This window comes from Camelus ferus, chromosome 3 (genome assembly GCF_009834535.1).
Source record: "Camelus ferus isolate YT-003-E chromosome 3, BCGSAC_Cfer_1.0, whole genome shotgun sequence".
Lineage (NCBI taxonomy): Eukaryota > Metazoa > Chordata > Mammalia > Artiodactyla > Camelidae > Camelus > Camelus ferus.
The window spans coordinates 113,871,081-113,892,446 of record NC_045698.1 but is presented as its reverse complement, the minus strand read 5'-3'; the positions used below and the strand labels follow the sequence as shown (position 1 = coordinate 113,892,446).

At 42.2% G+C, this 21,366-nt stretch overlaps 1 protein-coding gene and 1 long non-coding RNA gene across 4 annotated transcripts in view; one reads left to right on the top strand and one right to left on the bottom strand.

The window, feature by feature from the left end:
• Window positions 1–11,209, top strand: part of ZFP62 (ZFP62 zinc finger protein) — a 46,031-nt gene extending 34,822 nt beyond the window's left edge. For all 3 annotated transcript variants that reach the window (XR_004318890.1, XR_004318891.1, XR_004318888.1), the window contains one exon: window positions 10,957–11,209. The gene's annotated coding sequence lies outside the window, so the exon portion shown is untranslated. The remainder of the gene's footprint in view (window positions 1–10,956) is intronic.
• The window catches only part of LOC116662813, a 39,164-nt gene extending 17,882 nt beyond the window's left edge, over window positions 1–21,282 (bottom strand). Inside the window, exon 1 of the long non-coding RNA XR_004318901.1 lies at window positions 20,504–21,282. This is a non-coding gene — a long non-coding RNA (uncharacterized LOC116662813). The remainder of the gene's footprint in view (window positions 1–20,503) is intronic.
• Between the last annotated feature and the right edge of the window lie 84 nt (window positions 21,283–21,366).

Below are 21,366 nucleotides of genomic sequence, written 5' to 3'. Positions count from 1 at the left end.
TGGGCAGTATTTAGAGAAAAATTTATAGCCTTGAAAGACATTTCAGAAAATCAGAAAACTTGGAAATTAATCACATAAGCCATCTCTCAAAAAGTTACAACAATCAAAATAAATCCCAAAGAAAGTTAAAATAAGTAATAAAGAGCAGAAATTTACAAAATAGAAAAACAAACGTACAACATGAAGAATCCACAGAGCCGTATGTGTGTGTGTGCGCGCGTGCCTGCATGTGTTTTAGAAAAGCTAATGAAATTGACAAACTTCTGGTGAGATTGATCAAGATAAAAAGTGCACAAATAGCCAAAGTCAGGAATAAAAAGGAGGAATATGGAGAACTGTCCAATTTCCTTCTGTGCACATACCCTGACCTTGTTCTCTGAAACCAAGAGAACAGCAACTCACTCCTAAATTCCTTTGAGACAATTCTGAGAACAGGGTGTAACGGGCTAAGATGAGCCAAATCAGAAAGAAACACAACTCATTTCTGTAAGACTGCAATACCTACTTGACCAAAACCCACCAAAACTGGAGCAGGCAGTGCTGCTTTTCTTTCTTTCCCCTTTAAAATCTCTCGTATTCCTCACATTTGGAGAGACATTCCCTTTGAAACTTCCCTGTTATAACAGTTTGAATAAATTCCCTTGTAGCTGTAGTCTTAGCGAATTTCTAAAACTTTGTGTTACAAATGCTACAGACATTAATAAGGTATTATTATATCACAATTTTATGCCAGTAAATTAGAAATTTTAAATGAAGTGAGAAAATTCCTGGGATGGGGGGTGGAAACAACTGAAACTTAATAAAAGTCTCAATAGCTTATGGATGTGAGAAGTATGGGAAAGACTGGAGTGAGTTCAGTCCTTTGGAACTCAAGGAAGGAGCAAGTGGAGGGAGGAGGAAGAAAGCAGGAAGGGAAGATCTTAATGAACAGTGAGTTTAGAAAAGCCTTCCATAGGAGTGCACTCTCTGTTTCTATTAGTGAATTTGTCTGAAAGTGAAAGCCTGAAAAATAATTTCACCTGGGTTTATATACAGAGACTGTAAGAATACAATGGTACTGAGTATCAGTCATGAAATGCAAGGGAAACTCATCTGTCGTGAGATTCAAAAACCAAGAAAAGGTCACCTGAGGACCAGTTAGCTAAGGACAGACAGTGGGGACCTGATGTCTGTCTGCATCAGGACCTCAAGGTCCTCCAGGGGATTCCCTGACCTAGGAGGTCACTCCATGCCTCTTCCCCAGCCTCAGCTGAGGGTCTTGGCTGGAGACACAGAGAAGGAAGTCAGACTACTTAACTCAGTTCTTTCCACTGAGTCTTCTCATTTAGACCTGGCAGTTCTCAGGCTGTGAACAGTATCGGTTACACTCAGGAAAGAATCTGTGTGAATCCCATGTAGAGAGGTGACACAGTGTAGTGGCCAGGAGCAGGGTCTCTCCGCCATAAAGCCCAGGTTCAAATAAGGACACTTTCACTTATTCCCCGGTGATGTTAGTCAAGTAATTAAACCTTCATTTTTTGCTTGTGTGTCCTCATTTGCCTTTTATTGGGATAATAATAGGAACAACCTCATAAGTCATAATGAGGGTTGGGGAAGTTAGTGTTATTAGAGTCCTTAGAATTGTGCCTGGAATGAGCAGCATTTGTAGAAGGGTGTGTGAGGTAAGTCTGGCAGTGTGGCGGCCCTTGTCCAGGGACTCGAACATCTGGACACTCAGGCAATGGAAGGCAGCTCCATCTTAAGGCCAAGAAAATCCCCCAGGGACCACTCCACACAAGATTTGAGAAAAATGATTTTTTGTATATGTTTACGCAGGGGTGTCTTGCTTCTAAGCAAGCAATCCATTGTTTCTAAGCAAACATGCTTTGTCTTTTTCATTCTGGAAAAGGGGCCAACATGAGGTGCTTCCAGCTCTAGCCCAGTGACCAAGAGTGTTGGGTGGGTCAAGGGCTGCTTCACACTGGCTTCTCCGTCAAGGCAGCCTGCCCACTCATGCTGTACACATTCTGCTCCCTACTCCTTCCCCACCCCTGTGTTTTCTTGGTAATCAATGTGCTGGAGGTTACCGCAGGAAGGGCTGGTGAGAGATAAGCTTCCACCACATAAACCAGGGCTGTTTTGCATAAATGTCCTTTAAGGTCTCAAAGAATAAAAAATAAAAAGAGATCCTGGGATGGGGAGAAGTTCCTCTGGTCTTGAATGTAAACCTTAGCGCCAGTATTCCAGTGAATGCAACAATTATGTCTATAATTTTCCCTCTGTTAAATGAGGGAAAAGACTCAACTCACAAAGTTGCTTTGAGGATTGATGAAAAAGCACCTTGTATTTTGTAAAACTTTATACAAACATTATTGTTAAGTTGACTAATGATCTATCTTATTTTTACAAGTGAAAGGAAGGAGATAATGAGGATGAGAGCAAAAATCAATGAAACAGAAAGCAACACAACAGAGAAGATTAAAAGTCAAGATTGGTACTTTGAAGAGTATTAAAATTGGTAGATCTTGGGTGTGATAAGAAAGAAGAGAAAGTGCAAATAATTACAACAGATCCCCTAGGTTATTTGGAAGTGTATTTTAAATTTCTAAACAGACAGGAACTTCCTACTTATATTTTTGCTATTGCATTGTGGTCAGAAATCATACTCTATATGATTACTATCCTTTTAATGTTTGTTGGGATTTGTTTATGGCCCAGTGTGTATTTGACCTTGGTGAATGTTCCATGGGCACTGAAAAAGAACATCTGATCTGCACCTGCTTGGTGCAGTCACCTAGATAAAAGACATTAGATCAAGTTTGTAATGTATTGTTCAAATCTTCTCTACTCTTAATGAATTTTTATCTGCCTGTTCTATTGACTAATGAGATAATTGTTGAGTTATCCATTTCTACTTATAGTTCTCTGAATTTTGCTTTATATATTTGAGGCCATGTTATTAGGTGCATGCAAATACAGAATTGTTAAATCTTCCTGGTGAACTGAAACTTTAAAAAGTAAACCTCTATCTGAAGTAATGCTTTTTGCTTACCTAGTGTTTTTTCTGGTACTTATAACACCAGCTTCTTTTTGCCTAGTGTTACCTGGCATATCTCTTTCCATTCTTTCACTTTTAACCTTTCTGTATCCTTGTTTTAAATGTGCCTCTTGGAAATAGCATATAGTTGTTGTTCTTGTCTTAATTCAGTCTGATAACCTCTTTTAACCAGGTCTTTAATATATAATTAGGTCTTTAATATATAATTTCTGATATGTTTGGGTTTCCATATTTTTTTAAAGACTTTTGGGGGTGGTAATTAGGTTTATTTAATATTTGTTTTTAACAGAGGTACTGGGGATTGAACCCAGGACCTTGTGTATGCTAAGCACACTACTGCTGAGCTATATCCTCCCCCACTGGGTTTCAATCTTATTCACTGCGTTTTATATATATCCCATCTGATCTAAGTTCTATTATCTCTTTTCTTGCTTTCTTTCAGATTGGATTACAATTATTCTATTATTCCATTTCCCCCTCTATTGGGTTGGAAATTACATAATTTTCCTCTTCTTTTAATGGGCAAGGAATTAAAAGATCATTCTTGAATTAGCAAAGCCTAGTGTTGATACATTTATCTTTAACCTACACAATGAAAGGATCTTAGAATACTTTATCTCCTATCTCCTATGCTATTGTTTTTGTGAATTTTAGTTATGTATATATACATGTATATAGAGATGTGTTAAAACATTATTTTTCTACACCAAATATTTATTTAGATTTATCCACATATTTACTATTTTAATTACGTTCCACTGCTCTTCATTCTTTTCTCCCTCCCTAACTTTCCTTGGGTCATTTTTCTTGTGTCTGATAAACATCCTTTAGAACATTCTGTCCCTATTAGAGTTAAACCTTCCAACTTTTGTTTGCCTAAAAATAGCTTATTCCATCTTAATTTTTCAGTTTTGTTTTTCTGGGAATAGAATTCTGAGTTGAGCATCATATTCTTTTGTCACATTGGAGGCACCAAGCCTCTAATTTCTGACTTCTGCTTTGGTTGGTGGCCTGTTTAATATATTCTTTTGTTAATGGCTTCTTTTAAGATTTTTTTCTCTGTCTTTGGTTTATTCCAGTTTTACTATGATATGTTTAGGTGTGGATTTTTTTAATTCTTTTTTTTGGGGGGGTGGATTATTTTTTAGTAAGTAATCATGCTTGGGATTCTTTGTGCTGTTAAATTTGTAGATTTGTGTCTTTCTTCAGTTTTGGTAAATTATCAGCCACTGTGTGCTCAAATATTAGTTCTATACCATTCTCTTTCTCATTTTCTTCTGGGACTCCAAATAAAGGTATGTTAGACCTTCTCACTGTATCTCTTATGCCTCTTCACCTCTCACTTCCATCCCTTTGTCCCTCACTCCCTACCTAGGCTTCATTCTGGACATGACTTATCTTCCAGTTCACTATGTAATCTGCTATGAAATATGTATTCTATTTTCCAGTTATGGACTTTCCATTTACCCCCTTTCTTATAATATGCCAAATTCTCAAATTTGCCTTTATTTTCCTTGAGCATTGTTATTTTAAAAGCTGTATCTGATAACATCTGACGGTGGCTTTCTCTGATGCTGATCTCCAAGTACGTCACCAATCCCTTGCATTAGACTCCTTCTGTCTAAATACTCAGAGTGGTTTGTATGTTCCTAGTTGGAACCTGACTGTTACACTGCTGTCTGCCAAGCTCTCAACCCTGGGCCTTGTAACTTTCTATAAAATTCTTCCACAGCCCTTCCTTACACTTTATCTTTTAGCAAAAGGGAACTTGGTTCAAGACCTATAGAAGTTGTGCTCCAAAGCCAAGATTCTAAAGTGAATGCAGACTAGGGTGAGGATGGGGAATTGGACTTTTTTCTCAAAGGTTCCTAGCCTTAGTAAAGATTTTTTTGTGTGGAGGCACACTGACATCCCCCCCATTGGAATTCCCCTCAGCCCATTTTGTTCCAGTTTGTCTCTCACCCACCAAGTTCATTTTCTCCTTTCTACAAAACAATGTCTGAGATACAGAAGTTAGCTATTTACTAATAGTTAAGTCACCTTGAGACTATTTCAATTAATTATTTTAAATTTCATTCAGAAGTCACTTATTTAAAAAAAAAAAGTATTTCTTAGACACTGTGCTCTAAAGATACCCCTAAAATAAAACAAAAATAAGACACCTCAATGAGGTGTCCTTCTCAGGAGGTTTTTTTCCCCTCTAAAAACAAAGATCGACTCAAGCATGTTGCAACAGAAATACTATAGCAGCAATACCACAACTAACTTTCCTCCTGTGATTCTGCCAGCCTCCCCGTTAGCAGATGAGGAAGCCGGCTAAAAGAGGGAGAACCCCAAAGAGTGGGATCTTGTCTTCCAGCCGTGAAAGAATTCACAGTGGAGACAAAGAAGCAGAGTGAAAGCTGCTTTATTGCTAGAAAAAAGGAAAAGAGGAGAAGACACTCGAGCCTTAAGCCCAGGTGGCTTGATGTAAGAACTCCTGCTTTTGGGGTCCCGGCTGGGTCCTTTTAATCTGTCTTCTTGTCTCCTTCTCACTGGCTACTCTTTTCCTGCTTGCTTTCCAGTTTGTTCTGCTCTGTGTAACAAATACTCTTCAAAAAAGAGATTCAGTAACCAAAGACTCTCAAACAATGTGATCAAGCTAGGCCGAGCAAGTGAGTCAAGCAAGTGGGCTACTTACGCGATATAGATATATAAATCAGATCATGTCAGGGCTGTTTCTGCAAGGTAGCTTTTTCTATTACTCAACCAGAAGCATTTTCTGGGGCCAGCTATCAGGCAATAGGTCCTGGTTTTGGTTCCCTAGCTCCCTGCCTCCTTCTGGGTGGGGGTGGGGGGGGACCTCCACCCAGAAAAGTTTTTAGCCACTTCTAAGGGAAAAGTTACATCATTTCCCAGTTTCATTCTCACTTCCTCACAACATCTGGAATCCTGGAAGTTATCTAGTGTATTTATCTAGTCTGGAAATTCGGTTACTAGTGGGGATTTGAGGGGCAAACTCAGGCACCAGATTGCAAAACCACGTGAAAACGACACTGTGGCAGGGGACTTTTCTTCTTGTTGATACACAGCTCAGTTTCAAAAGGAAAATGAAAAGGGTGGAGAGTCACCTGCAAATAAAATGCATCAGTAAAATGACAGGTATGTAGAGTGTTCGATGAAACTTCTTTTCAAATTGAAAACTTAGTCATTGCCGCCATGTGTCAGGCACAGGGCTGGGCTTCTCCCATCTGTGGTCTCTAATTTTTACAGTCACTCAAGGTAATCATTCTTATTCCCATTCTACAAATTAGAAAACTGAGGTTCAGAGGAGTAATATGTGGGAATTCAACCCGGCTTTGACTATTCCCCCTGCCAACCTCCCACATTACTCTTCCTCTCATTTTAGACTAGAAAAGTAAAGTGTTAAAACTGCCTTTTGAAGATGTGATGGTTAATTTTATGTGTCAGCTTTGCTGGGCCATTGCGCCCAGATATTTGGTTAAACATTATTTTGGATGTTTCTGTCAGAGTCTTTGTGGATGAGATTTACATTTAAATTGATTGACTTTGAGTAAAGCACATTGCCCTCCATGGTGTGGGTGGGCCTCATCCAATCAGCTGAAGGCCTGTATAGAACAGAAAGACTGACTTCCTCTGAGGAATTCCACCAGCTGTCAGCCTTTGGAATTGAACTACAGCATCAGCTCTTCCCTGCAGCTTTCCAGCCTGCTGGCCCACCCTGCAGATTCTGGACTTGCTAGCCTCCATAATTGCATAGGCCAATCCCTCAAAATAAATGAATTTCTCTTTCCTTTCTCTTCTCCTTGTTTGAAACTGAGGAAAATAAAACATAGTTTAAAATACTCCTTCAAATACGAATATGCCCTAAATTTTACCTAGATTTTTTGGGGGGTATTTATCTCCCTACATTTTATTGTGAAAATTTAAAAACATGGATGAATGTTGATAGAACCACAAATGGCTTCCATCTAGATTTAATGGTTGTTAATGTTTTACCATATCTGTTTTCTCTCCTCCCCTAACCTGCACCACACATACACCAACACACACCAGTTTTAAAATAAGCTGTCAATATGACATCATGATCCTTAGATACTTCAGCACAACGACAATCATCTGTATAACCACAGTGTCCCTATCACACCTAAGAAAATTAGCAATCATTTCTACAATCACCATAAATGCAAAACTTAGAGAAATGGAGACTGCTGCAGCTGATACAGGACAATAAGTATTTAGACTTAAGATTCATAAGCTGTTTCCTACAAAAGAGTGCAAGATAAAACTAAGTCCCTGGAACAATAAAGACTAAAACATCACAGGACACGATGCTTCAGTAACATTAGACAATAAAATAGCTTTATTTATAATCTCTGAATCAAGAGCTAGCTGTTATTGGAATTTTAAAAAGATTCAAAGCGAAACTGTAAACATTTTTTCTTCTTCTAAGTAAAAGCATCATATATTCTCCGTATGAGAGAAATTATGACTCAAAACCATTTAGGGTAGCACTGGGGAATTATGCCAAGTAATCTCCATGGATTTCAAAGTTGAAAAACCTTCCCTTTAGAGGAGGAAATAAAACAAACGTTAAAAACCATCATGGCCATTTGGACAGGGCGTTTAGTTCCACATTATCACTTATATTTAATGCCTAAGACTGATGCAACATGGAGGGGGAGGGTATATATAGCTCAGTGGTAGAGAGCGTGCTTAGCATGCACGAGGTCCTGGATTCAATCCTCAGTACCTCCATCAAAAAAATAAATAAACCTAATTATCTCCTCCCCAGCAAAAAAAGAAAAAAAGATTGGATACAACAAATATTTGATTCCAGTGTATGCTTTTAGTAAGTGATTACAGCAAAATGAACAGAACTGGGAACTTTAAATGATTTAAGTGAAGCACTGGTCATCTATGTGCAGGGACTGCAGATTCCCTGAAAAGGTAAGGTGGTTCCAGAGGGTGATTTTTCCAGAACAAGGCCAAGCTCAGCCTAACCTGTGAGTATGAGACCAACTCATTCTGGCTGTTGACCCAATACAGTTTTCACAATAATAATACCCTGCAAGCCTCAACATCATATCAGTGCCTTTCAAACATTTTGGACCCTGACTACATATGAAATATCATTAGCCATATACATGCACAGTGACTCCCAGATGCAAAACTTTTTTTGAGATAAAATACAGGCAGCACACTCTGACCCCTCCCCTAGCCCATCCCACCCCCCATCCAAAAGGCTGGCATGACCTGGGTTCACAATCTCTAAGAGTTGAGACCTGCAGTTTGAAGCCCCTGAGCTATTGCCTGTTACTCTGGCTGGCCAATCAAACCAGCCTGTGTAGAGTGTTTCTTTTCTGTTTTTGTCCCACAGCTCCCAGAGGGAAGAGCCGCTCAGTGCTTGGAGAGGGGACTGTCACTGGGAGTTAGTAACCAAATCCCAGGGCTTGGAGAACTCAGCACCATTTGTGGAAGCTCCCACCTTTGCCGAGACATGGCAAGAACCTACTACTTTAAGATTATCTTCAAAAATGCTGAGCTTCACTTAGCATGCTGTCCTGCCCCTAGGAATGCCAGATTTAGCAAAACAAATTTAAAAAAACTAGGACATCTCATTAAATTTGAATTTCAGATAAACAAGGACTAGTCTTTTTTTAGTGTAAGTATGTCTCATGCAGTAACGATTCCTTGTTTATCTGAAGTTCAGATTTAACTGGATGTCCTGTATTTTATCTGGCAACCCAACTGGTTGCATGCTCTGTCCCTTTACTTTCAGGGTGCTTGAATCTTATGGATGGATCTAGGCTGGAAAGGATGTGGGCACTGCTGTTGGGAGCAAGGGGGACATCGGGCTTAGCCTCCTTCCGCTCCCCCCAGTTTCCACTGCTGGCTACACCCCATAGCCCCCTGGAGGGTTCCCTTATCTGGAGGGTACCCTCTTAGACAGGACAGAGGATTGCCAGCGTGGCACAAACCCTGCTCCTATTGTGTCCACTTGGCCCTTGGGTCCTCCTGGACCTTGGCACACCAAACCTCTGGGATGCTCAATGGCAAAGGGACAGTCGCCAGCCCTACCCAGCTGTTGAACAGAACGCCACTCTTTCCCTGTAGTCACTCCAGTCTCTACAAGTGGTCCTCGCAGTGAGGGAGAGCCCACTGGGAGGACAGGAGCTCGCTTCCCACTCCCCTCCTCCAGAGCCTACACCCCCCACCTCCTTTCTGCCTCACCCTCCTCCAATTCTATACATCCCCAAGAAAAGTCTTACCTTTCCATCAAAGCACACACTCTGTCCCATGCAAGCCAAGTCTGTTCCTCCCCCTAGAATTAAGATCTCTGGGCTAGGTTTGTTTTCTCATTTTCCCTTCCCCACCCCCAGCAGAAAATTGGTCACTGTCGAAATGGCTCACAAGTGGGTGGTTTAGCGAAGTGCTTCAGTCTTCCCTGCATCCCTGCTGCTCTGACAGTTCCCTTAATGTTTGGTTAACAGGAAGGACAAACGTCACCTCCTGGTCAAGGCTTCAGGTTGGATTCTCAGCTCTGGGGCCTTGCAGGGCCTCCCTCCACAGCCTGGGTCATGCTGGGAGGCTGCTGACCCGTTTCCCCAATGGGCTGTGAGCAGCGTCAGGACAGGGGCTCCCCGTCTGTGGAATCAGCACATGAAGCAGAGTTTGCTGCAGCTGGACAGAGAGGGGCAGCTGAAAAGTATGAGCCACGGGCCTCGGTGTCCCTTTCATTTGCTTCCATCAAACTTTTTCAGTAAATGTCCCTACTCCCTCTGACTACCAAGACCCAGCAGAACTTACTGCCCAAGCTGCTATTCCTTCTGGGGCCTTCTCTCCCTTTGTTAACACCGGTTTATCCAGGGCCATCTGGATCTTCCAAAGCGGCGTTTGTAAAAATGAAACTAAGAGAAACTAATCATTGCTGATGTGTAAATGGTTGTCATTGGTATACATTTGAAATTAAAAAAAATTTTTTTTAATTTAGTATTTAAAAAAACCTAACAGGTATTTATGAAGCTCTGTTCTATGTGCCTCACACTGTTAGGGTCTAATAGTAATGACATTAAGACACAAGTTCCTGAATTCAAGAGTCATACTGGAAGACAAGATTTAAATACATAAAAAGCCATTTAAAATGACCCAAGGAGACTAGCAGACAATAAAATGAATTTGAAGTGGCTTATAAAGGTCATAAAAATGACACTATGTTCCATCATCCGTGGAGGATTTGATAAGGTTACTCCTAAAGTTTCTTTATTTGTTCTAAATAAATCACCAACTAGATCTTTCAGATTTTAGAATATATAATAAAATGGCATGATATGGTACTCAGTTTGTGCCAGGCACTGTTGCTGGCAGCTTCTTCAGTTTTCTCCAGAATATGACATGGTGGGCATTATTCATTTCCCATCTGGCAGTAGGGGGAAACTTGGGCATGGAGAGGCTAAGAGTTGCCTGCGGACACCGAGTTCTGTGGTGCAGCTGGCAGCTGAACCCAAGACATTGGGATCTTGAGTCATGCACAAAACAGCTGGGCCATGGTGTCTCCCAAGTGCGGGCCTAAACTTGCACTTTCCCGTAATTTTCAGATTGCACTCTGACTGTTTTTTAATGGGAAAACCATGTATTGGTCTTGGAATGCCTATCCTATTTCCCATAACCCCACAAACTTGGCTCTCTTGGTTCAAACTTGTACAGCTTGCAACCAAGTTTCTCACATGTTCTTGGCTCTCTCTCTTCTCTGGGGATTTGGTTTAGTGGAATCCACAGATTTCAACTCAGATTTTAGCCCTAAGTCCTGCCTCATCCACTGTGTCATGTTTCTTCTTTTTTTCTCAAAATTTAAGGTTAAATCTTTGACATTTTGTATCTGTCTTTTCTACCTGTCTTTCTTAATTTTGATTCCACAGCCTCTCTGGGAGGACTTCCATAAAGGACTTCGCTGAAACTTCCGTTTCCTCTGTGGCTGCTCACATCCACTACATCCCGCAGCCATTCACACTCCACCGGAGTCTCTCAAGATACCGCCGGGGGTAAGGTGGAAGTGAGGAATGAGCAAAGGAGTAAGACCTGGGAATTCTAGTACACAGCAAGGAAGAATAAGTGCTGACACCTACTGAGGTTTCAAGGAGCAAGTAGCATTTGGGCTGGCAGTAGAAGACTTCTGAGGACTTTGGTGGGTGGGGGCAGGAAGGGGTGGCACTGGCACCCCAAGCTGAGGGAAGGGAGATGAACTCAGAAATCTCCGTGTTCCTCAGACCAACCATCCCTGATCATTTCCTTGGAACAGACTGCTTCTGGTGTTTTTGGGTACTGACAAAGCCCAGAAAAAAGTAAATCAAAAAAAGTTTTTTTCTTGAAATAGTCTCCTCACTCAGGGTTGCAGGTGAGTAATGCGATCCATTTCATACATCACACCCAATTCTCTACTGAAATTCCAGTTGTTGTTCACCCACTCAAGAAGGCATGTCAGAATGCAAGCGAGTTTAATATTCCCCTGGACATGACCACAAATGGGTCTGATCTATTTAGCAGGGCCAATCATCTGAGGTCAGTCCTTCAACAGTTCCTAGGAATGATGATTCAGTGCATGACGCAACGTGGAGGTGACTGCCACACAACAGTGACACAGCTGCGAGGTGGCAGGCAAAGGAGTCGATCTTTAACTCCTAGAAGCTGGTGGCCCCTTTAAAAAAATTTTTTTTTGCCTTAAACAGTTTCCAGATGATATCTGATGTTGAGGGTGTTGGATTGCCCTTAACTTATGTTCTTCCATTATTCTGGAGGAGCCTAATATTGGTTTGGGAGGTGGGGTGATGGGGTGATGTGTGTACCACACCTTTGTCCCCAAATAAGGTGGAAAACAGTGAATCACACATCGACCAAAAGATCAGAGATGGTACGTTCAAAGACTAATATACATGTTCTCCTTCCTATGATTATTAAAGATTACTGACAATTATTTCAAGTGTTTCTAATGATTAGAAATAGGTGTTCTGGTTTAAAGCCCATTTCAAAAAAGACAAAGGAATTATGATAAAGTCATAACTTTGGTTTCAGGTTAATAGTTGTAATTGCTTCCCCCAAGTACTTTTCAGCTGCTCCTACGTGAGGAGATACTTTAAAGGATTTGGTCAGGTCACTGCAAGCAGAACCAGCACCCCAGCTTCCAACACCAGGCCCAGTTTCGCTGATAAGGATTAGAAATAGTCCTATTTGAGCTTGGTTCTGCTTGAAGTAAAGAAGGAGATTTATGACCCCTAAGCCAGGGGTTCCTCTCCTGGTTCCCTTCAAGACCTTGCTGGTGAGCTACCTGGCCTCAGAAATTATTTCTAATTAATTTTACATCCTTCTAAACACTTCTTTATTCTTTACATCAACACATGTGAATTGTCTTCAGTTTTTTTACTTGCAAGTGTCTTTGTTCTTTCTTGAGAACCAGGCTCCTCTCTCCCTGTGACCTGATAACATCCTGAAGGCAAAAGACACTTCTATTTTGACTGTTCTTGCCTGACTACTCTCTTCCCCGTCTTCTCCCCTCTTTCCACCACTCCCCACACTGTGGAGGCCCAGTTCAGGAAAGCCTCAGCTTCTTGGCTTCAGTATCTAAGGTTTCAAATATTCATTAGGTCACTGGACAACCCCTGCTGATGGCACTGGTCTAAGGCAATACCAACCTGAGCAAATGCCCCAGGTTTAAATGCAAATTCACAGACTTAAAAGCCAATCAACCAAAGCAGTGACAGTCAGAACTTGTAATACTGTTATAAGTAATAACTGTTATAAGTAATAATAATACAAAGTAATGGTAATAATGTTAAAGGAAGGTGTTTAAAAGCAGCCTGGCTTTCTCTGTGACAGAATCACACTTTGAGAGCCTGAAAAAGGGAGAGGCCAGGTGAGAAACGCGAGCAGCTTCCTAAGGGAGGGGGTGCTCAGGGCTTTCTCTGTTCACAGATGGAGAAGGCACTGAGGGGTTCTCCCCTGAATGCTCAAAGCCACTAGTACCCTGGCACTTTCTGATTGTTATCTGGGAACTCCTAAATATCACAGGTATTTACATAATTCTTTTCAGTTTTAAAAGCGTTCCCACAGCCTTGGTTTCATTTGATCCTCATGAATGCCTTGCCAGGAGTGAAGGACAGATTTCACTATCTGAGCCTTGGAAAAGGAAACTGTATCTCCTGAGTCCACAGAAATCAGAGGAGCCAGGATCTGAGCTGGCAGCTGACTGTTCATTGAATTGAACAAATACAGAAATATGTGAGTGTTTTAAGGTAAACAGGGTCTGTTCCCTTAAGAAGCTCATAATCTATAAAATAGATAAACAACAATGTCCTACTGGATAGCACAGGGAACTATATTCGGTGCTTTGTAATAGCCTGTTATGAAAAAGAACATGAAAAGGTATATATATGTATGTATAACTGAAACAGTACACTGTACACCAGAAATTAACACAACATTGTGAATCAACTATACTTCAATAAAAATAAATAATATTAAAAAACCAAAACAAGCAAAAAAAAAAAAAAAAAAGCAGCAGCAGCAGCAGCACCTTGTGATCTTGTTGGGGAGAAATGCCCCAAATTAATATAATTAACATAACAATACAAGGATTGAATAGGGAAAATCACATACAAGATAGCCCATCTTCCAGTGTCAAATAAAGCAAGAAAGAGCTATGATCTTAAGTGTATTTAAACAGCTTTCATTCCATGATTGAGCTGGAATTCCCAAGTGTCCTCCACCTGTAACCCCACCTTCATTCCAAGTCTCTGCTTAATATTCTGGATTTCAGTGGATTCCTCACAGTGTCTGCAAGTCCCCAGCTTTACCCTTTAGCTATGGAGATGTCTGGGCTTGTCACATCCTCTTCAGTCCTGTATTTGCAGTGCAACTCCGGGCTCCCCACAACCCCCCCCCCCTTTTTTTTTGAAGCTGCAAGGAACATGAGAAAGGGAATGGGGGTTATCTGTCTTCAGTGTTCCAGAAAAAGTCCACCCTTACCTCCCGGAATTGCTGAAGGGAGCAGATTTTAGAAATCTGAACGATGACTAATAAATCACACATGAAGACACACCTACAGGAGGAGGGCGTTTCAGGAAAGAACACTTGGGTAGGCCAAGGGCAGGCTGAGTGAGAAGACAAGGGGAAGGTCAGGACATGTCCATGGCCAGGACTGTCTCCACATGACACAGAAAAAACGCGGTGTGAGAACTATGTGCACACTAATAACAGGGATAACAGATCATTTAAAATTGGGATTTCCCAAAATCTAGGAGGGCCCTGGCTCATATCCAGCTGCTCTCCAGGAAACACAAATTCCTCCCAAACACCTCCTCCTTCACCTGGGGTTCTGTAGGCTTTTATGTGGAGGCTGCGGTCCAGTCTCCTTATTCACTCCTTATGCCTCACTGGCAAAACCAGATGCACAGTGGAAACAGCTTAAATGTCCATCAACTGAGGAATAAAATATACAAGGTACAGTATATACACACAGTGCAAGGTTATTCAGCCACAAAACAGAATGAAGTGCTGAAACATACTATAACTTGGATGAATGTTAAAAGCTATGCTAAGTGAAAGAAGCCAGACACATACTGTCCAATGCCATTCATATGCAATGTCCAGGACAGGCCAACACAGAGACATAAAGTAAACATGGTTGCCAGGGGCTGGGGAGGCAGGAATGGGAAATGACTGCGAATGCGCATGGGGTTTCTTTCAAGGGTAATGAAACTGTTCTAGAATAAATGGTGATGGTTGTACAACTCTGTGAATATACTAAAACCCACTGAATTGTACACTTGGGAAGGATGAAAAAAAACAGGCGTACTATGTTAGGAGTTTTAATTTAAATTTAAGGGAAACATAAGGGAACTTAGTTGCATTAACCTGATATTTCCCTGGAAACATTAGAAACATCAAAAATAGAATAAGCATAACTAAAAAAAAAAACTATTCACAAAAAGTGAAAACTGGAAAAGAAACAATGACATAAAAATGAAGGAGGCAGAAGACAGTCAAATGAGTCCCAACATATACAAAACTGGTGTTCTTGAAGAGAATAGAACAAATGAAACAACAAAAAAAGTAAGTTAGTACTAGACTGAAACTTCTCTGAATTAATCGTAAGAGTAGTAACCAGCATTTACTGAGCACTTACTATATACGCCTGGCATAATTTTAAGCACTTGACATGCATGATCTCACTGAATGCCCGTGATAATTGAATAAGGATTAAGTACTGTTACCATCCCTACTGTATTCATGAGAAAACTAAGGCACAGAGAGGGTTAAGAACTTGCCAAAGGAAATACTGCTGCAGTAAGAGGCAGAACTGGAATAAAATAAAACTTGCATCTGCAGACTGAAATAGGAGAATGTGTCCAGTAGTCATTCTGGTAAACCTTACTGCATTCCCTACATAATGGAAAACCTACCAGGGCACCAGGCTGGAAAATCCACGCCTCCCAAAGGGAGTCACCAGCTTGGCTTCAGATTGCTCCCTAGCATCAACTCATGTCAGAAGGTCGAGCAAGGCTAACGCATCTTAAGCAAGTGTGCTCCAAGACTTTTAGGACTGGTCCACTTGTCCTTTAAGTAGAAAAGCTGAAATTCTTGTCATTTGTGCTTGAGGTCTGCCACCTGAGAGAAACTTGCCCTGGGCTCAGCAAATCCCAGGAAGGAGCTGGCTGGCCAGGCTTGAGTCTTGTGCTACCCAATTCCCACAATCAGGGCATGAGCTGTACTGACTGGTCCAGCTCGGGAAGAGACAGGGAGAAGAGCACAGTCATGAAATCACTGGGAGATGAACTTTGAGGGTGTGTTGACTGACTGGATGTGGGAACTTTGTGGAAGACTTCTGGATTTCTGGCACAAGCAATTGGATGATGGAGACACTCAATGAGAAGGGGCATGCTGGTTTAGTTCTGGACATTTGAATTAGAGCTATGTGTGAGGGAATACAGTTGGGAAGTCACGCAGGCAGCTGGGCATATGGGTCTGGAGGACAGGAGAAGGGGCTTGGAGGCCTTATTTGGGTGTTTGTCACAGAGTGGATAAAGGAAGCCACATGACATCTGTGGGATCACCTAAAAACAAAATGCTGGGTAGAGAACAAGGGGCAGCTGGGAAGGCTGAGGAGTGGTCAGAGAGGGATGAGGAAACCCAGAAGAGTGTAGTAGCGGGGGGTTAAGGTGGAAGAGTGTTGGAAGTGCAGTCGAGTGGGTTAGAAGTTGCTAAGATTGGATGGAGGGTATAGCTCAGTGGTAGAATGTGTGCTTAGCATGCAAGAGGTGCTGGGTTCAATCCCCAGTACCTCCATTAAAGAAAATAATAATAAAACTCAAACCCTTAAAAAGAAAGAAGTCTGTACCTGCTAAGAGGTATAATAAGATAAAGGGAGAAAATGAGTATGGCTGTTCCTTTACGGGACAAAACTTTAAAATTCTGATTCTGGGATAAAAGAACATGACAAGAAGCAAATACACAAACTGATTCTTACGCTTGTCAGACGTTGGACTAAAATCAGTACAAAGAATACTTGCCAAGGCAAGGAGAAGCCCAATAAATTGTAAAAGAGCACCTAGTTTCTAAAACGAATCCAAAATAATTATCATCTGAAAAAATGTATGTCTGAAAAAAATATACTTGTGAAAATCATCAAGAAAACATCAAAACAGGGTAACAGGGGAAGACTTCAGACAGTGCTGGAAGGGTGTGAAGAAAAGGACCCTCCTGCTCGCTGGAATCAAGGCAGTGCCACATTTCTGTAGGTCTGCTGACAACATGCATAAAAAGCCTTCAACAATAAATGCACCAACAGTTCCGGGATTTTATCCTGAGGAAATAACTAAGGATGTGCACAGAGGTTTAGCTACAAGTCATTTCACAAAAGTGAAAAGTTGGGAACAACCCAAATGTACAAAGACAGGGCTGACAAATTACGGTACATTTGTACAACTGGGAGACCAGGCAGTCATTAAAAATGTCATAGAAGAATTTTTTTGACATGGAAAAATGTTTGCAATATATTAAGCAATAAAAGCTAATTATAATGATCTCAAATATGTGTATATATATATATATGAACAGAACAAATCTGAAAGGATAGAATGTTTCTGGCTGCTGGCTTTACTGATGGTTTTTATTTTTTCTTTTTGTTTATTTGTGATTTACTACTTTTTCTGTACTGAATACATATTTCTTTTACAATAATTTAAAAACCTGGTAATTATGTGAAGATGAAAGGAGAAAAGAGTTCACTAGAATTGAACTCTAACTGATTAATAAATAAGCAAATCATAAAGTGCTACCATTTATCTCGAATTAACTAGATTTAGTTTTTCTGCCATCAGAGGAAATGAAGCCTAAAATAGAAATTGCCTTGAGATACAGAAAATGAAGTTACAATTCAGGCATAATTGTCTTTGAACTGTGAAATCTGTACCTGCTACACATGTGTATGCGTGTGTAGGGAAAATATTTGAAAGGATATCTACTAAATTTAAAAGTGACTCTCTTCAGCAGGGAGGGACTAGTGGAGGTGGGAAGATAAATTCTTCTTTATACAACTCTGTATTGTTTGACTTGTTGTTAACATGCATGCAAACACTCTAAGTACACTTAAAAAGCAAAAGTGGTTATAATTTTGGAAGTATTTAGAAACATCATAGTATCCATGATACGATGACAAAATATCAATGCAAAATATGTATACTATGCTTATCACCATGTTGATGTATCTGCAGGTGAGAGAGGCTTGGATAAAAATACTCCATCATAAAAAGAGCTGTTCAAGTTCATTCATTCATTTATTCCACAAATGTCTGCTGAGCACCTGCTTTACTAGGCACCATGACCGTCTTCCAGGTACTTGGGATACAGCAAGGAATTAAACAGCCAAATACGCCTCCCCTCATGGAGCTGACATTCTAGCAGGGAGAGACAGACAGTAAGTAGTAAGCATAATAAACATGTTGGGAATTGATAAGTGGGTGCTATTGAAAAAAATGGTGCAGGGTAAAGGAGGCTGGCAGTGCTGTGTGTGAGGGGCAGAGTTAAATAGGTTGGTAAGGGAAGGACTCATGAGAAAGTGACATGTGAGAAAAGATTTGAAAGAGGAGAGGGAGTAATGAAAATATTCAGAAAAAGAGATAAGGAGAGAGAACAGCAAGTGCAAAGGCCCTGAGGTGGGTTCAAGGACCACCAATGATGGCACTGTGGCTGAGACACAGTGAGCAAAGGGAGATCAAGTCAGGGCTACCCAGGCCAGTTGGTGTCGGGCTCTGAGGCTACTGTAAGGAGTCTGGCTTGTTACACCAAATGAACTGGGGAACCACTGTGGGGTTCTGAGCAGAGAAATACCAGGATCTCCCTGGCTGTCATGTGAAGACTAGGCTACTGGAGTAGGAGGGTGAGGGCAGAGAGACCTGGTTGTCCAAAGAGGGATGAAGGTGGCTGTGAGAATACCGGGGTGTCGAATCCTAAGTATGAAGATAGAGCCAAAAGGATTTCCAGACAGTGCACAGAGGATGTGAGAGAGGAGGATGAGGATGGCTCTTGGCATTCTGGCCTGAGTAAATGAAGTGGAGCTGCCATTAATGCAGATGAGTAACAGTGGAGTAGGTTTGGGGTTGGGAAAAGATCAGGAACTTATTTGTGGGCCTGTAATATCTGAGCAGCAATATAAATTTTGTATTAAGAATGTTTCTAATATTATGATGACATCTTTCCAAATAAAAGCATCATTTCAAGACTCCTGACCCAGCAACTGTTATATTCCCAGTACTGAAAATGTGCATGTTGGTCATTGCTCATAATCTGGAGAAATCATGTGGATAGAAGGTATGCTAAAAGACTGGAGCCTAGGTTCACTTTCGAAATGGGGGGAAAAACACAGGCTGCAAATACGTCCATAATCCTGGCAAGATTCTAGGACATGTCATTAAATGGATGACATATGAACTTCAAACATTAGTAGTAGCTCCTCTTGGATTTAGCCTGAAGTCAAGAGCATGTCAGATCAATGCACGTACTGGAAAAACCCAGCATTTCATCCTGTGCGTCGTCTTTACTACTCATACAGAACACTTCACTTCTGACACCAAATGTGCGGGGGTTTTCTCCCACCAAGCAGTTCTCTGTGACACCAGCTAGTGACACGATTTAACTCATTTCTGACACTACTTGGAGACAGCATCAGATCCCACAGGTCAGGGACTCAGTATCATGAGACTGACTCCACTTCAGATGCCAAGTGCAAGTAGTCGGTACTCAAGTTACCCACAACTTCAGTTCTACTTGGCTAAAGATGGGAGGTTCTTATGACCCCCTCTCCCTTGGATTTGATTATTTGCTAGAACAGCTCACAGAACTCAGGGACACATATGTTTGTTGGTTTATTAAAGGATACAGATGAAGAGATACAGAGAGCGATGTCTGGGAGGGCCCTGAGCACAGGAGCTTCTGCCCTCCTGGATTTGGGGTGTGGTACCCTTCTCATATGTGGATGGATTCACCAACCTGGAAGCTCTCCAAATCCCATACTATTGGGATTTATATGGATGCTTCATACCTAGGCATGATCTCTCATTAACTCCATTTTCAACCCTTCTTTCATCTCAAGAAGATGGAGGCTAGGGGAGTGTTAAAAAATTCCAAGCTTCTAATCATATTTTGGTCTTTCCAATGACCAGCCCCCACCCAGGAGCTGTCCACAAGCCCAGGTAAAGTTGCTTCATTAGAACAAATGACACTTCTATCACCCAGGAGATTTCAGGGGTTTCAGGAGCCCTGTGTCAGGAACTGTGGTCAAAGACCAAATATTAGAACAAAAGCTGCTCCTAGCCTGCTCTTATCACTCAGGAGGTTCCGAGGATTTTAGGAGCTCTGTGTCAGCAACCAGACAAAGACCCAATACATATATTTCTTCTTATAAATCACAATATCACAGATGATACGCCAGAACACTGGAGCCTAGGTTGCAGTGTTCAATAAGGCTGCAAAACCATCCATTGTCCTCGCAAAGTTCTAGAACATTTCATTAAGTAGAGGACATATGAACTCCAAAAATTAGTAGCAGCTCCTCTTGGATTTAGCTTTAAGTCAAGAGCAAGTCAGTCCGATATATTAAGAAAAAAGCAACCAGGTCAATTTTGGAACTTGGAAGTCCAATGTTTGAAGGGGTGGTAAAGTTTTTTTGTTTTTGTTTTTATTGGAGACGAGTCTCAGGTGGCAGGCGATATTAACAGCATACGGTAGGGTAGGGTTACAGACTAGGAAGTTTGTGTCAAGTCTTTACTACTTTCTAGACACATAACCTTGGGCAAAGCGCTCTGCTGCTCATGGAACCGTGGTCCCAACCTGTAGGTAGTAATACTTGCAAAGTGCTTCGCACAATGCATGTAGAACGGAGAGCTGACCTGCGGGCGCGGGGGGAGGGTGACTTACTTTTTGATTATTCTCATCATTTTCTTTTTTCAGACCCAAGAAAGGTCCTGCCTCCATGAGAGATGCAGCGAGAAAAAGTAAGCGATGAACAAAATAAAACAGCTTTCCTCTAGTACTGCTATAGCGCTGTCAGCACAGGAACGGTGAATAGAGGTCTTGATACTTCCAGAACTGCTTCTCGCCAGGAGAACCAGCATGGGGAGAGGGGAGCAGCCAGAGACTGTCCCAGAACCCAGAAAAAGACCGCGGTTGCTAGGCGACCGTAGGACGGAGGGGAAGGGGCGAGACTGCCCCTTGCAGGCTCCGCCCCCACTTCCGCGCTCCTCGCTCCGCCCCCTTCCCGTCCAAGTCCCGCCAGGCCAGGCAGTCCAAGCATCAACCCTTGCGACCGGGCCGAGGCGTCGCGACGCATGCGCACTTCTTCCCGAGCGGCTCTTCGTGACGCGAGCTCCCGCTCTCAGCCACACACTCTGCCCCGCCCCTTCTTGCTCGGCAGTTCCTCTCGCCCCCAGCTCCGTTCTCGCCCACACCCGTCTTGCCCACACCTCGTCTCCAGTCCTGTGAATAGTGACTGTAGAGCGACCTCAAGTCCTGCAGACCCACGTTCCGTGCTCCCGTGGTGGCGGTGGTGATGGGCGGGGGGAGTGGGCTAGAAGAATAAGGCGGGATGCGGGGAGGTGGCAGTTGCCGCGGACTCACTTCCGGAGGACGGGCGGAAGTGGCTGCGGTGGATGGTGGGAGGGGGAAAGGAGCGCGAGGGGAGGGCCGGGCCGCTGGGGGTCGAGGGGGTGGGGCCTGGGCCGGCAGTGGGGACCTGGCTTAGGGCCTGGATTCCGATCTGGGGCGGGCCGCGGCTCCCTGCC